The following is a 14,010-nucleotide window of genomic DNA, read 5'->3' as shown; positions in this document are numbered from 1 at the left end:
AGCAGAGGGGAACTCATTTTGGATTTGAGTAAATATGGCATTTAGCTTTAATTTCCCGTGCAATAATAAGACATAAAAAATATAATAGAAGAGAGGAGGCAAGGAACATATGGCCACTGACAATAGTTTTATCCATCTGATTCAAAATTAGGGCTGCAGAGATGATGAAACACATTTGAAATATCTGATAGCAATTGTAAGATGAAACTAAAGCTTGTTTCAGATATCACAGTTTATGTGTCATTATAGCTCAACCAGATTGGCATAGCAATGCTTCAACAATGATTTTGGTCTCTGTTTTTGAAAATCCCAAAAGTAAACACGATCAAAGATGGGCTGCAATTAGGGTTCCTTAAATCTGTTTTACTAGGTCACAGCAGTTGGTAACAATAATATAAATACTCCACTTTTTATTACAGGTGGAATACCATAATAACTTAAAATGATAGCATAGTTAAACTATTAAATTACATACCATAAAATAAGCATAGCTTGTCATTTATGTCTGCTACACTTGCTGAGTGTTTACTTAAATTACTTACAGTTACAGTCCATGATTTGTATAACAACTTGCAACACTTGATAGGCATTTTCTTTAACCTCTTCTCCTGGCAATTGTTAGATGGCATTGAAAAACTGGTACACAGGTATCAAGCTCCATAAAATAATAGAAAACTCTAAAGAAAATCATAAACAGACTTTCTGCCATAGCTATAGTTAGTAAAAACTAATAAGCCCTGTCACGATAAAAGGGGAATGGTCAGTATAGCATTCTCTGCACAAGGAAGTGAACTTTTCCCATCTCCTTTTCCATATCTAAAATATGTCAATCTTCAGGGAATCTTAAAGAATAATCCATTAGTTATTCAGGTTTTGGTGATGTAAAGGACTTCTAAGGACTAATACTTGTGGATGTGGAGTTAATCACCTGAATTTGATTTAATTATTGTTTGATTTTAAGTTTCCATTGAGCTACTGCTTTTGTCTTTTTCTGGGTCTATACTTTTAAGTTATAAAAAAGCCTTCAAGCGCCTGGGACAGCCATTTATACATTTAGCAGCATGAAGGAAAGGTGTCTTATTTAATAGCAGCATTTCTGGAGACAGGAGTGAGACCAAGCCTAAAATTAATGAAATTGAGAGAACCAAATTGAGACTACAGTGATGGATAGATATTTTTGCTCTTTTTATGACTGAAAATTGAGAAACTTAAATATAAATGGTGTGGATAGATGATATCACAACAAGATGTATTTGATAGCTGGGGACACCTAGAAGGGAAACCAATTAGCATCCTAATGCTTTAGGGTGATATAAATAGGAGTAATGAGAAAGAATCAAGTGAATGAAGATATATATGGAACATTAGAAAAATATATTCTTAGGATATCTCTCACAATCATGGAGTAGAACTCCCCACCCTCCACACTCCTTTTATTCAATCATCTAGTGCTTAGGGCACTCACCTAGGACTATTCATGCAAAATATATCAACAATACTTGGACCAGGGACTACAGCCCAAAAGACTCCACCTCTTAATTTAGTGTGCTAACCAAGCCACTAGACAGTCTCTCCCAACATTTCCCTCACTGATAGCCCAGTGAACCATGCATTCTTTTCTGTACAGCAGCAAATTTTCACAAGGTGAGATGAAGATTGTTGTAATTCTAAATTAGCCTACATCCTGATGAACAAGGCTTTCCTTAGGACCGCAGGAGATGGGGGAGAAGGGAACTGAATCTTAGGCTCTCAGGCTAGGGACAGACATTCATAAAGCCTGAGCTTGAATTGATTCAATCTTTGCAGGTTAGTCGAACCTGGCTAGGCTAAATCAGTTTTGTAACTAGACAGACATTGCAGAAATGTAGGCACATGCCTGAAGTGGCTCAGGCTAGAAGCTGGGGGAAACAAGAGCAGCCCTCCCTTCCTTCCACAGCATGGAGCTGAGTGGGGCATGGCCAGGCTCTGGCAGTAGCTCTGATTAGCTCAGCAGGAAATTGATAACAGTGGTTATCACCAAATTAAGAAAACAACAGAGGGACATTACCAGCTGCTTGTTGATTCTGCCTGTTGATTCAGCACAGACTGTAGCCAGCACGTGGTCTGCTAGCTAATACACAGACACCTTCTAAGCAAGGCAAAGAGGAGGGGGGAATTCCTGCTTAGCTGGGAGTGGTGAGGTGGGGGGAGGGGGTCCTGAAGTCTCTGCTGGAGCTGCATCCAGGGAGCAGAGAGGAGGGGCAGTCCTGCTGTGGAGCAGAGCTATGCACAGCCCAAAGAGCATGCGGGGATGCTGGGGGAGTCTGGTTTATCTTAAACCAGCAAGGGGGCTGGGACAGACATTGCATAAACTGGTTTGAGCCAAATCAGTTAAATCTGATACTACATTCAACTAGGTTTTTCTCAAACCTGTTTTGGCCATTCTCAAACTGGTTTATGTGCAGTGAACATCTGTTCTGTTGAATATTTAAACCAGTTTCTGATCACTTAAGCTGGTTTATGTGTAATGTCTGTCCCTAGTGCCACACACTGGCAAAGAGTGCTAATCAGTGAGCCACTGTATACATCAAGCTGGTTAAAGATACTTAAGAGGTTTAAAATGCACTGGGTAGCTCCTCATGCATATGGTGGAAGTTTTAGATTTTATGTTGTAGTACTTAACTCATCTCATGTACTGTGTAGGGAATCTAGACACCCAACTCATTATTCTACACATCACTCCAGGGACTAAGGGGCTAAAAGTTAGGTCATGCAAGATTCAGCAGGGTAATGCCTAAGTCCCTTTTTGGATCCAGCCCAAAGTAACTTAGAAGCTAAAGTAATTTAGGAGGTAAAGTCCCACTGAAAACACTGAAAGCCCTAAGTGCTTTTGAAAAAATCTCACCACAAGTATGTGAAGAGCTGCAATCTCTTCAGTTTCCAAACCACACCAACTTTTTGGCTCCCCTTTTCAATTGTTATTCCTAATTTCTAAAAGAATAATTAGTCATAAACCCCAAATAGTAGAGCTTGAAATGCTATCTTTTCTTATACCAATTCACCTACTTGGCAAATGAGGTTTTAAACAAAATGTATAGCACATCCTTGCATTCATATTTCTTGCAAATGCACAGAGAGGAAATAAGTAACTGAAAATCTCTAGTGTGTAATATATGTGCCTTTAGGGTACAGAAACTTTGGCAATGAGCCATGGCATAAATAAATATTTATTGTGTTTGCCTGTAAGGCACTTCCATCAAATTTTACTAATAAGAATGCTGTTTGAAAGCTTCAGTATAAAGTTCATTGCCTGAAGAAAGAATACTTTTTAAATGTTACATTCTGTTACAGACAAAAACAGATAAAAATGGACACAGATAGGTTGGAAAATTACAAAATGTTGTGACTTCTGTTAAATTCTTATCTGTGTACCTTATTCTGTTGAAAATAGTTTTACTGACTTGAACTGTTGTTCAGTCTCTCTTATAATGAAGATGGGACAGTATTCACCAACTATAGTGAAGAAAAAGGCACACTTGCTGCCTCAGGAATCCAGCCACTATGGGGAGGGGATGCCATTTACTATGCTGGAACAGTACCCTGGAAACTTATAGCAAATTTGGAAGCCTCATTTCTGGTTATTTCCTTCCCTATTTCAAAGAATCTCCCAGGTTAAAAACACTGAATTGTGTGTGTCATTTGAATCTTCATCCTCCTCCGACTAGGATATCAGCCTAATTTACTTAAATCAACAATACAGCAGTTATCAGTGATCACAGTGTGCAACTCTACACACAATATTGCCTGGATAGAGATGGCCAAAATTTGGAGGGGCAGGGTTTTGATGCAAGCATTTTTATTCCTAAACCGAATCTGTCACTGGAAATTTAACTTTTTAAAACCCCAAACATAAAGGATATGTTTTACTGACTATTTTTAATTTTGCTTTCCAAACACCTCTAGTTGAGATTTTTCAAAGTGTTTTCATGTGTTAATATTTCACCAACATTCAAAGACTGACATATGATTGGAAGAAGATGGGATTTTTTTCTTCCTTCTGTACGCATGGGTATTGTCACAACATGGGTGGCTATCCTTCCTTTTCCAGGCTTACCTTCATGTTCCTACCTATACGAATTCCCACATGCAATTGGAATACAGGTAAAGAACAAGTTAAATTTGCCTGAACAAGGCTTTGAGTGCCTTGTCACCTGGGACACTTAAAACATGTTTTATGTAGATCATAGTGAGCAATACTGTGTTGTATTAAAAGTTAGAACGTGTTCTAAGCAGTTGCATGGTAATATTTACTAAATCTCTAATACAAACTTCAGCTCATTGATGGTTGGTCCCAATCCCAGCAACACATTAGTGGAGAGACCACACTGTGGCCCTATATTTGGCACACCAGACTGGGCTAGAGAGTGGAGTCTGCAGGACCCATCCGGCATGTGGGGCTGGCAGCAGGTTCAGCTCCCTAGCTACTGCTACTCAGATACTTAAGATCTTTATTTCTTCATATTACCGTTTTAAAAACAGGGTGTGTGTTATATTCAGGAACAGGTTCTCTGTGAGCAAATACAGTATGCACTAGAGTGCTGACTGCCAACTGGAACAATTTATTATGTACAACATATTTTTGTCAACTGCGTTGTGATGTTTCCTCCACACTGAAGGAAAGAAACACATAAACAAGCTCCTAGCATATTAACTAATACTAATACTGTGAGAATAAGTATTTTGTATTACTTATCTTACTGGACTGGCTTATTTAATAAACTATATAAGCCTTCTCAAGGGGATTACTGTGTCGTTTCTCCCTGCGCCCCCCCCTCCACCAATTACATAAATTGAATGGACTTCTTGTGGTTAGCTGTGCCTGTTAGAAGTGTGCCATGCATTTTCTCCTCCTGATACCATGTGTCCTTAAATGGTCTTTTTTTCAGGCTTCTCAGTAATGTCAGAGAGGACCTCTCAGAGTACAGCACTCTCTCTCTCTCATTTAAAAAAAGGAAACTGTGCCTCATTTATCACTTCTATGCTATTTTTTTTTTTACTTTCTCTGAAATATTTTTTTCAGTTCTTCAGCCAACTTTGTGTTTAAATCCTTGGCAAGACCAAACCCTATTTGTAGTAGCTGAGAAAGAAACAAATTACCCCATCTATTATATTTCTATATAATGAAAAGAGCTGAAAAAGGACAAGAAAAAAAAGGAAAGGATCTGGCATACTATAAAAAAAAAAAAAAGCCAGCCTGCTTGTAATACTATGATTTCCTATATAGTTTCCAACAATGCATTTTTATTTTCATTAGTGATGACACTATACCGTGAGAATCCTAAATCCACACAAGTGTTCCAGTTTTGAACTCTCCTGATGACTTAAAACAATTGCAAAAATACACACTCTTATACATACATAGCTGAGCAACAGGATGAAGGCATAAGATTATGAGGTCAAACTGGGAGGCTTGAGTTTAAGCCGCCAGTTTGCCTGATTTAGACCAGGCTGTCAAAGCTAAGAGTATTAGCTGTTCTGATATTAGCTGATAGGAAGGCCTTTATCTCTCCTTCTAACCAGAAATTCCATCCCAGACCTGAGAAACTAGTTCTAGGAGAAATTTTATTCGCACTATGCTAAGGAGACAACAAGTGAAAAAATGAAAAAATAAATGGAGAAATAAACAGCTCTAAACCTCTTACTGGTACAAAGTCCGGGTTTAGATGGATCTCCCCCAGACTTATATTATTGTTTAAACTTGATCCTTTGTTTTGTGTATCTTGTTCTTGATCATGTGCTATGTCTTATGGGGCTGAGGCGATCCTGGAGCCAAAGTGCTGCTTTTAGTCTTTCTGTGGCTAAGTTTTGCTTCAGACATAGACAGTTTAGTACAAGCTATGATGCTTACCTTTCCCCCCATTTTTTTCCACTTACTGATTTACAAGTAATCAACATATGAAATTGTGTTCCCTTCATTAGCATCTTGAGGACATGAGGAAGATAATTAGTTTGTATCTCCAGTGTCATTCTTATAAGCCCAATACTTTTACATTACCAGTTTTAGATATTATTTACTCATTAACTGTAAAGAAGCAGATGCACTGGAATCACAAGGAGCCATGAAAGAGGACTCTAACTGCTTTCCCTCACAGTGTTAACTTATTTTGCCAAGATAAAGAATATTCAAAAGTAAAAGGAATTCTTGCAAAAATTATCCATATTACAACTGTTACAATATTACTTTTAGGAAGAGAAAGAATGGGAAAAATAGGGAAAAAAGAGGGGAAAATCAATCAGGGTTTCAATTTCAGGTATTTTTCAATGGCACAGTAAAGTTCAGAGAGATGATCTGCATCACTAATTTCTTTTCCCGCAGGTAATTCATGCCTAAACACACAAAAAACCCACTTGCAACATTCCAGAAAGGAACTCTTGACACAGCCTGTTAACATTTTACAAGCTTTCAGTAGGTTTCTTAAGTACCTACTGAATCTTGAACAAGACAAATGTGATCAAACTGCAACACATTTTTTACTTTTTACTTCCATTCAACAAGCACATCTTCTGAAACTATCAAGTTAATTAACACTTATTCTGACAAAAAGGAGAAAAGTGATGGCTTGTCCTTTATACTTAAATACAGCTCCACAAACACGAAGTCAAAGTTACTACTGATTTCATATATATATGAAATCATATATATAAATGAAATTATATAGCATTATATATAATATAGAATATAAGTGCTTATATTCTATATTATATATAATGCTATATTATATATATGCATATATATTTATATATGTTATAGATATAATACAAGAAAAGAAGGAAGCATTATATTATATAATGCTTTCTTTTGGGTCTGCAAAGACAGAGTTACTTCAGAAATAATACTGTTCATTTGTCCTCCTAACTGAAATATTAGAAGGAGTTTATCTTTTTGATTTCTAACAGAGAAACAACACCAAAAACTCTTACCTTATGAAAAAAACTCTCTCCTTTTGGACAGCCTCCTTAAAAGAAACTCTTACCTATTAAGAAAGGAAAGAAAAGTTAGTTATATATTTAACAACAAGTCTTATTTTACCCAGCAAAATAATAAAACATTTCAAAGTTAACACCAGAAGATATTTTCCTTCATTATTCAAAATTATTTTTATTGTGTAATGTCCCAAAATTACCAAGTGCAAGATTTTACTTATTAGCATTCTATGATTTTCCACAAAAGAAATTAAATGAAAATCCCCACAAAAGACTAGGCCCAAACTTCTAAATGTACTTAGATATCTAAAGATGTAGAAATAAAGGAGAGTTAGGCATTTAAGAGTTTCTCAGAATCTCAGTAGATGCTTATCTGCATCTGTAGTTGCCTATAAGTGAGCCTATACGTGGGAAATATTTCACTGATAACTTCATACAACTCGTGTTTGTTTTTCATGGGTGTCACAAATGTGTATCAAGGTGATAGGATATGGCCCTATATGTCTGCTGCAAGCAGTGTTGCTGAGCTCCGAGCCCAGCCCCATCCCCTGTGAGTGGCACCAGGTTTGGCACTCGGCTGGCATGGCCCAGGCAGCGCTGCTCGCAGGGGTGGGTATGCATCAGCTAAGCACTGAGTCTGGTGCCACTCTCAGGGGACAAAGCTGGACTCAGTGCTCAGAGGCCATGCCCACACCCCCCGGGAGTGCTGCTAAATAGGCTGTGCCAGCTGAGCGCTGAGCCTGGCCCCATCTGCTGGGCTCAGCTCTTGGCTGGCACAGCTGGGCTCGGTTCTCAGCAGTGCTGCTCGCAGCAGACAGGACCAGGCTTGGTGCTCAGCTGGTGTGGCAAAATGCCCTGCAAACAGTGCTGGGCTGGGTGCTCGGCTGGTGCGGCCCAGGCAGCACACTCTCAGGGGGTGGGGCCATGCCAGCCGAGCACTGAGCTTATCCCTGTCCGAGTCCCCTGCAAGTGGTGCCAGGCTTGGTGCTTAGCTGGTATGGCCCCATCCCCTGCAAACGGTGCTGCCTGGGCCATGCCAGCTGAGCACCGACCCCAGTGCTGCTCACAAGGGATGGTGATATGGTGTGTAAGTTGAGGTTGCATTGTAAGAGTTAAAAATTGGGCTTGAGAACTTGACTTATACACCTTGAAATACAGTATTTGATTTACAATGCAAAATACATGCATTACATATCATTTTTCTCAATATGTAAATATTGGTGCCTTTTTGACAAAGTAGAAAGCCAGAATTTGGGATGTTGTTAGGTGATCTAATTTAGATGTTGTTGATACTGATGATGGAGTAATTCATATTTTAGAGAAATATACGCAAATTGTTACCTTGAAAAACGGAACAAGAACACAAGAAGTCTCCTTAGAAATCCTCAAGTCTGCTTCTCCCTACAAGCACTGTGCCCCAAGAACATGCATCTCTCCATCTCTGCTTCCTTTCATGATCAGAAACAACTACATTTTTTGGCTTATTTACCACAAGGCGCACAGCCTGAAACCAGTGCTTAACCAGTGAGTTTGAAATGTCTTAGGAATCTTCTCTCATTAACAGGGACGTCAAAAAAGGGACAAATAGGAGGGCAGTTTGTGCAGGGATACATGGGAAGAGAAATTTAATGCAAGGCATATGAGGGATAGAAGAGCACTCAGCTATTTTATTCTGCTCTACTGATACAGAATAGCAGCAGCAGCTGTGAATCTAGCTTAAGTAACCAGTATGCTCAGTCTGTTTTAGCCTATGCTAAATACAGATTTTTCTCTGTGAATGTGGCCCTATGTGTTTTAAAGAGGTGATTTAAGATTTATTCTTTATATATTTGATTAATTAAAAGATAGCACATGTTAAGACTATCCTTAAGCTTCTCATTTATTGTTCATGTATGCAAAGGTTAAATGATTTTTAAACAGCAAGGAAATTCCCTGATAAAATCAATATTAAGATGAAATTGTTTGCAAATACCTAATAATAGTTGAATGCAAAACAAATTTAATGGATTTTGCTGTTGTTATCAAGCATTGCAAATACAGAAAATTCAGCATAAGATTAATCTAAAAGAGGTCCAAACATACTAAAGCATAGAAATATATATTATGGCAAAAGACAACATTAATTTCATTTTTAAATGACCCTGTGAAGATAAAAGTAATGAAACAATCAGATGCACCTTTAAAACTCAAAACAAAAAAGAATCCCAACTTTGTCTAATTTGGAACCACATATGAATGAAACAATTTCGTGGCATGGTGCCACTACAGCGATAAGTGGAATTTGTTTCGGTGCTTTAGCAATGTTATTCTGTCCCATAGCATAGGTAAATCTTGCTCTTTTACATTGCAGAAAACCAATTTAGTCTAATGGCATACAAATGAAGGATTTTTTTTTTACTTCTTCTATGATTCTGATTAAATGAGAACACACTTGCAGTAGAGAAGTGAGAAAAAGTGACAGCAAATCTTATCACTGATATCACTGATGGAACTCAGTCACCAGAATCAATGCATTTCTCACTGTCAACATGATTTTTGCAGAAGTATAGCAAGAAAATAAAAATTACTATAAACAAAACATTAGTCTCCATACTTCTTTTCTTGCCTACAGCCTTCAAGTGTTACTGAACCTTCATTTTTCAATGTAGCATTCCTTGTAGTAAGTAGGCCTATGTAAATCATAGCAAAAGTAGACCTAGAATACTGGGGAATGTTATTTATGACAGCATTCACCCAGACTAAGTACAGACAGTCAAAAGCCTGAGGCTGAATCAGTCCAATCTTTGCAGAGTAGTCTAAGCTTCATATATTGGACTAATAAGAAAGTGAACAGACATTCACTTCTGATTCAGGAAATACAGCCACATGCCTGCAGTGCAGCGCAGGCCAGAAGTGAATGTGTGCTAGAGCACACCTCTCTGCTCAGCTGCAGCAGACATCTTGGGCCAAGGCTAATCTGCCCACCCTGTGAGTGGGGGTTTGCAGAAATAGTGCAAAGCATCCTGAGATGCTGGGGGACTGTGAGTTAAACTCAAATTTGGAGGGGATCTGGGACAAAAGTATAATAAATGATTTAACCTAAATCAGTTAAGTCTGATACTACATCCGTCCAGGTTTATCTTAAACCAGTTTTGGCCATTTTGAAAATGGCTTATGTGCACTGAACTTCTGTTGTGTTACTGATTTGAACCAGTTTGTAATCACTTATACTGTTTTATATATAATTTCCATCCCTAGCCTTAATGAAAAGTGCTTGAAGCACTGTGTGTGTGTGTGTGCGCGCGCGCACTCGCATGTTTGTGGCTACAAGTGGATAGCATTGTTAGATCTTCCTCTTTCTGTTCTGTTGCTAAATGAATTTGATAACACAGTTGTGATTCAGGGATGTTAAAAATACATGGCAGGCATAACGAAGCCATGTTGGACACGGTCAGGTGAAGAAAAGAGGATTCCAAAGTTCAGGTGATATCTATAAAAGGCACACAGATAAAAAGAGGCAATGCTGTTAATCAGGAAGGCTTGAAGGCCAGTCAAGAAGAAAAATTAAGGTAGAAATACATATTACAGTTAATAGGAATATATTTAAGCATTTTGAGATTTTTTTTCAAGTTCCAAACATAGAGGCCTCACCTCATTAAATTGCTATTTTAGGACATAAGTAGACCCTTTCTCCACAATGCAGCTCATCACCAAAGTCACTAGCAATCCTTCATAGTGTTTCTATGTGGCCTGTAGAGAGATGCTGTGAGCCCTAAAAGCTTGGACCTATTCCACACATGCCCAAACCCACAAATTAGGCATTGTGGAAGGATGGGGAGCAGCTCTGAGCACACACTTCAGCACTGGGTCATAGTCCCAGGAGATGTGGATACTGACACGGCTTAATTCACTGTCTTTAGAGAAGCTATAAGTGTAACGGACTTATTTCTTGGCTAGTAGGTGGTACAGACATACTCCAGTTGTAGATCTTTAAATACTCTAGCTCCCTCTGAAGTCCTTCTCAGAACAAAACAGAAAGCGTAACACATTATTCCTCTCTCCTTACTGGGGAGGAGCCAGCATAATACAGTTATACTGAACAGCATGTGCTAAAACACACACTATCTTGTCCTCATTATCATTCTACAACATATTGATTGTTGCATGTTAGATAGCAAAGTACACTGCAACTTTACAATGGCCTTGAATAGATGTTAATTTCAAGTTGTGGAAATTTTTGAAACATTTCTGGGAGAGGGAGCAGTACAGGCACACAAAAGACCCCTTCCACCTGCTTCCTCCAAGCTGGGATGTTCCCAATCTGAAGAAAGGTTAGGGAACAGCAACTCCTAGTGTCCCTTCCCAGACCAGTTTGTGAAGGGGGGGGAGCAGTGGGACAGAGGCCCCGTCCAGCCCCCAGGTTGGGGATATCAGTTTAGGGAGCAAGCAGGAAACAAGGGGAAGCTGCTCTACTCTCCTCCCAGACAAGTTCAAGAGAGGAGTGAAGCAGCCTGGGGACTCCTGACTTTGCCCCATTGCTCCATTCCTTGACTAGACCAGACCAGGAGGGGAGAATACAAGCATTCATTCTTGTAAAAAGTTAATCTCTTAGAGGAGATCTTCTGGGTTGACATGTAGATCTTTCTCCTAGTGGAGATATATTTCCCTTAGAAAAGTTGAAAGAATGTTTTGTATACTTGTAGTTTTTACCAGAAGAGCAGCAAATTTCCTGGTAGAAACATAATGCATCTACATGGCCAATGTCTGATTAGGACTCACTGAAGGAGAATGATTGAGCAATCTTGTGGTTAGCTAATGATTAGTATCTCTCAGCATAGGGAAGAGCCAAATTCTAGTTTCAGCTTCTATTTGTTATAAGGTATTTAAACATTGCTTGAAGCAAGTTCCCAGTTTCCCCTATCCAAGCCAAGTATGCTAAACCATTAGGCTATGTTAAAGGAAATGAAAAACATCTTCTAAATAAAATCAGTGAAATTTATATTGTAATACACTTCACCTCTTAGCAAATATCACCCATGTTCTGTCATAAGCAGGCATACAATTAGCAAACTCACTTTTCTGTGGGCTTAAGTGCTACAGAAATCACAAATTTACATTGCTTCAGTTTCATTAGGAAAAAAGATGCATTCCTACTTCATGCTAACCAATGTTGGGCAAAATCAGAGTGAAGAAAAGACAATTTTCATTTAACAATTTGGGGTAAAGTCCTACTTTGAAGATTTTTTTCCCCACAAAAATAGAGGTCAGTCAGTTTAGCACAGGCAGTAGCATGACTCATCTGGGTAGATCGGGGCACATTACCATTGCTCAGGGTGCACTGCTCAGTTAAGCTTCTGAGCATACAAAGTTAGGGTTGGAAGGGACCTCAGGAAGTCATCTAGTCCAACCCCTGCTCAAAGCAGGACCATCCCCAACTAGATTATCCCAGCCAAAGTTTTGTCTAGCCAGGATTTGAAACCCCCAAAGGATAGAGCTTCCACCACCTCTCTGGGTAACCTGTTCCTGGGTTTTGCTACCCTCCTAGTGAGAAAAATCTTCCTAATTTCTAACGTAAACTTCCCTTACTGCAACTTGAGCCCATTGCTCCTTGTTCTGTCATCTGCCACCACTGAGAACAGTCTACCTCCATACTCTTTCGAATCCCTCTTCAGGTAGCTGAATGCTCCCCTCTCAGTCTCCTCTTCTGTAGACTAAATAAGCCCAGTTCCCTCAGTCTTTCCTTATAAGTCAGATGCTCCAGCCACCTCACCATTTTTGTTGCCCCTGCTGGACTATCTCCAATTTGTCCACATCCTTTCTGTAGTGGGGGGCCCAAAATGGAACCCAGTACTTCAGATGTGGTCTCACCAGTGTTGAATACAGGGAAATCATCACTTCCCTTGACCTACTAGCAACACACCTACCAATGCAGCTCAGTATGCCATTAGCCTTCTTGGCAACAAGGGCACACTGCTGGCTGATATTCAGCTTATTGTCCACTATAACTCTCAGGCCCTCTTCTGCAGAGCTACTGCAAAGCCTGTCAGCCTCCAGCCTGTACCAGTGCATGGGATTATTCCATATTAAGTGCAAGACTTTGCACTTGTACTTGTTGAACCTCATGAGACTTTTTTGGGCCAATCCTCCAATTTGTCTAGGTCACTCTGAATCCTAGCCCTACCCTCCAGTGTATCTACTACTCCCTACAGCTTGGAGTCATCTGCAAACTTGCTGAGGGTGCACTTTATGCAATCTTCCAGATCACTGATGAAGACACTGAATAAAACTGTCCCTAGGACTAACCCTGGGGCACTCCACTTGATACTGGTTGCCAACTAGATATTGAGCCATTGATAACTACTCTGAGCCTGATACTCCAGCTAGTTTTCTATCCACCTTACAGTCCATTCATCCAGCCCATACTTCCTTAGCTTGCCATAGAGAATGTTGTGGGAGACCGTATCAAAAGCCTTGCTAAAATCAAGGTACACCACATCCACCAGTCTCCCCACATCCACAGAGCCAGTCATCTCATCATAGAAGGCAATCAGGTTGTTGAGGGCTGACTTGTCTCAGATGAATCCATGCTGACTGTTTCTAATCACCCTCTTCTCCTCCAAGTGCTTAAAAGTAGATTCCTTGAGGCTCTGCTTCATGATTTTCCCAGGTATTGAGGTGAGGCTGACTGGTCTGTAGTTCCCTGGATTCTTCCTTTTCTGTTTCTTAAATATGGGCACTATGTTTGCCCTTATTCAGTCATAGAATCATAGAAGTAGGGTCGGAAGAGACCTTAAAGATCTTCAAGTCCGACCCCCTGCCAGGGCAGGAGAAAAAAAACGGCTCAAATGATCCCAGCTAAGTAGGCATCAAGCCTCCTCTTAAAGACCCCCAGGGTAGGAGCCAACACCACTTCCCTTGGAAGTTGGTTCCAGATTCTAGCCGCCCTAACTGTGAAGTAGTTCTTATGGATGTCTAATCTAAACCTATTCTCCAACAACTTATGGCCGTTATTCCTTGTTATGCCAGGGGGCACTAGGGGAAACAAGGTCTCTCCCAAACCCTTCTAGT

Source organism: Gavialis gangeticus, unplaced genomic scaffold (genome assembly GCF_001723915.1).
Source record: "Gavialis gangeticus isolate Ggan-Ray unplaced genomic scaffold, GavGan_comp1, whole genome shotgun sequence".
Lineage (NCBI taxonomy): Eukaryota > Metazoa > Chordata > Crocodylia > Gavialidae > Gavialis > Gavialis gangeticus.
The sequence above is the reverse complement of the archived record's forward strand: the minus strand, read 5'-3'. Positions refer to the sequence as shown.